A 3586-nucleotide genomic window follows, 5' to 3' on the forward strand; every position below is an offset into this window, starting at 1 on the left:
TGTTGAAAATGGAGCACTTTTAGTACAGTACTGAAAAGTATACTTAATGTACAAAAAGTGAATTTTAGCATTTCTGAAGTTTTCTCTTCCAATGAAAATTAGGTAAAGGATGTATTCTCTTTATTTTGATGATTATACTCTAATAGCAGATTTACACAGCCACAATTTGACTCAACATTGCCCCGTTGCATCATGGGAATGGGCGGGGCCACTTCTGCTACTTTTCTTCTGAGACGTGCCATTCAAACACACACACACACACACACACACACACACACACACACACACACAAATCTAGGTTATTAAAAGTATAGTTAAATGCATAAGCTTTTAACAGTTTTATGAGGCAATAATTTCATTTTTATCAGATCCAAATGAAATCAATTGCCAACATTGCATAATACACAGTTTCATAATGCATGTTTTAATTTGAGTGCTCATTTTTCATCTGGGATAGCACAGTTTGAATACACTTGGACGATCCTAAAAATTATCTTAACTACTAAAGACTAACTTTTAGTATATTAACTACAAAATTAGTGTGCGAAAATATAGCACTTAAAGAACATGATGTAATTGTATTATATAACATGAATTTTAATGCACTTTTTGGGTAGTAATAATTAATGTATTAGGTGAACTTAAGTGTCCCATTGGCAAAATGCAATTAAATTTTATTTATATTTTAATTTAAAAATTCATAAGTGTATTTTATTTGTAAATCTAGTATATTTAAAAGTGCAATAAAAGATGGTTAGTATTCTATTAAAAGTGGTATATATATTTGTGTGTGTGTGTATTTTATAATGGACTTTTTTCACCTGGGGCATACTGTCAAATGCATTCAAATGACACTTAAGCATTATATGTATACATATTTTTGAGAGTACATTTTATTGCTATATAAAAATCTATTTAGATATATTTTTAAAAGTTCAATTTAATTTGTACTTGCAACAAATATGTAAAAGTGTACTTACTTTGAACTATTTTTATAGCATTCAAATTACACTTAAGCATTACACTTATCATATTTTTGAGGTAGTACATTTTATTTTCAACATTAAAAGTTAGATTTAAATAATTTTTTAAAAAGTTCGATTTAATTTATACTTGCAATAACTATGCAAAAGGTGTACTAACTTTGAAATTTTTATAGCATTCAAATTATACTTTTTAGCATTACACTTATAATATATTTTTGAAGTTGTACATTTTATGTCTATATACTAACAATTCTATTTAAATAAATTTGTAAAAATTCAATTTAAATTATTCTTACAATAACTATATAAAAGTGTACTAACTTTGAACTATTTTTCAAATGCATTCAGATTATACTTTTAAGAAAAACATGTATAACATATTTTTCAAGTGATTTTAAATATCAGTTATATTTAATATACTTTCACAGTTTTACTTAAGTACTAAAGTAAAAGTATACTTTAAATTAGTGTGTGTGTATATATATATATATATATATATATATATATATATATATATATATATTATTTATTATTATTATTTTTATTTATTTTTTTTACATGGTATAAAAAATAAAATTGTACTTACAATGCACTTAATTGTTTTTCAGTATATTTTTAGTGTACTCTGGTACACTTTTTTTCACCTGGGGAGAGGCAGCTGATAATGTCCATCATCATTCTGCTTGATGTTTTCACTGAGAAGTTGTATGAAATGGACATCTTCTTGGGATACATGTGTCATCTGAACACTTCTCATTGAAATCTGACTCTAATACCTTCAAGATCTCATTAGCCGATGGAACTAACAACTGCTTCACTGAAACTCTGTGAACAGACCTTTGGCTTCCTGGTCTATCCAAATGGGGATTACAAAGGCCTATGGTGCTCCATTCAAGTTCTGTTTTCTCAGCGAAAGGCTCATTGTCATTACCAATAATGACTTCTGTTGCAGCTTAAGCAGTGGGACAATCATAACCTATCAATAACCCTATGTCACAGCTCTGTAATGGAGGCAACTAGTTACCTATATGCTTAAGATGACGTCATTGTGTTGCTGTCTTTCTAGGTGGAATATAAGCCTTGTCCACAGGAATAAGTTCACAAGTATAGGCTTGCTGCACTTAAATACATTTTCCACCCTTGAGTCTACGAACTTGAAGTCCACTAACCTTATAACGAGAAGTGACTGTATATGTAGCTGTCATTGTGCTTAATTTTAGCTTCACTGCTTGACTGTTTACACGCAGCTCCTCCAGAAAATCCTTTAAGATACAGGTCGAATCACTCTGTGTGTCGAGCAGGGCATATGTAAGAATTTTTATTGTTGCGTGCTATTTTAGCCGTGGCAAAGCAACTTTGTGTTATTGCATGAGAATTGATTCTTTGAACTTCCTGACTTGTTTGCACATCTGTAGGAACTTCTTGGTCTTTGTGCTTTGACAAGCCATTTGTCTCGATCTACATGTAGGCAAGTTGGATGGCACAGGCCACATGTGCCACAGATTTTTAATCCAAAAATATTGAACAAAAAGACATTCCTAAAATAAAGCAGCTACACTTTAAGTAGAAGCTTTCCAGAAAGAGCAGGTACATCAATGTCATTTTAAAAACTTGTGCATAATCGGCATGACAGGAAAAAAAAAATAAATAAATAAATATATATATATATATATATATATATATATATATATATATATATATATATATTATAATCCTATAAATCTTTTTAGAATAATTTAATAAAATGGCTCTTTAACATAATTTGTTAAAGCTTTAGGATGTTAGGATCAGGGGCCTCCTGTATCAACGCTGCGTACGCACAAAAACTTTGCGTACACCAGGTTTCACGCTCAGAATCGCTCATGTTTGGATTTACTAAAGATGAACTGAACGTGGGAATGTGCGCAGCTCCACGCCAGCTTTATGGCTGGCGCACGCACATATTTTTTGTGCATGTCTGTTTTATTTCCATTGGCGACTCCTAGAGGCAGTTGTGTTAAATTGCACTCTACAAAGTGTCTTCTCAGCTGTATGAGACAGGTTCATCTGCATGTCTAGTATATAAGGTTTCCGTACCATACAGTTGACCATACAGTTGACCAAACATTAAAGAGCAATTTGCAGCGGAGCAATCTACTCCACACGCATTGCTTTAAAGGCACCATCTGAGGATGAACTGGCATATGTGAATCAGAAACATTTCCATTCAATAAATGTGCACATTAAATTTGATACACAGACTTATTAATGATTCTTACTTGTCTTTCTCATGATAAAGAGTATATAGGCAAAATCTGATATGTAGCAGGGAAAATAAAGAGTAAGTTCATTAGCCGCTGGATTCGAACTGGGTTCATGGTCGAACGTGTCAAAACATGTTGACATGCGTTTTTACGAGCTGCGCCACTGAGACTATTTAGGGTACTACAACAGTTTACACTGATAAATCCCACTATTTCTTTTTTAAATCCACACAGTGCGATGTTCAGACCCAACTTTGTTAACCGCATCAGCTAAACTCTCCCACTCAATTTTTTTCTTTTGTTGTTAATTCCGAAGGACAAACCTGCAAATAACACAGTTTGCCTCTGGTCTACCTC

The 3586-nt window shown here is 32.0% G+C and overlaps 1 long non-coding RNA gene across 4 annotated transcripts in view; it reads left to right on the forward strand.

Annotated features, from left to right (window-relative positions):
- Window positions 1-2620, forward strand: part of LOC141375111 (uncharacterized) — a 12798-nt gene extending 10178 nt beyond the window's left edge. For 2 of the 4 annotated variants that reach the window (XR_012382606.1, XR_012382605.1), the window contains one exon: window positions 1595-2620. This is a non-coding gene — a long non-coding RNA (uncharacterized lncRNA). The remainder of the gene's footprint in view (window positions 1-1594) is intronic. The other 2 variants (XR_012382607.1, XR_012382608.1) reach the window with 1 other exon arrangement.
- Window positions 2621-3586: the final 966 nt, after the last annotated feature.

The sequence above is a fragment of the Danio rerio genome, chromosome 7 (assembly GCF_049306965.1).
Source record: "Danio rerio strain Tuebingen ecotype United States chromosome 7, GRCz12tu, whole genome shotgun sequence".
NCBI classification, from domain to species: Eukaryota; Metazoa; Chordata; class Actinopteri; order Cypriniformes; family Danionidae; genus Danio; species Danio rerio.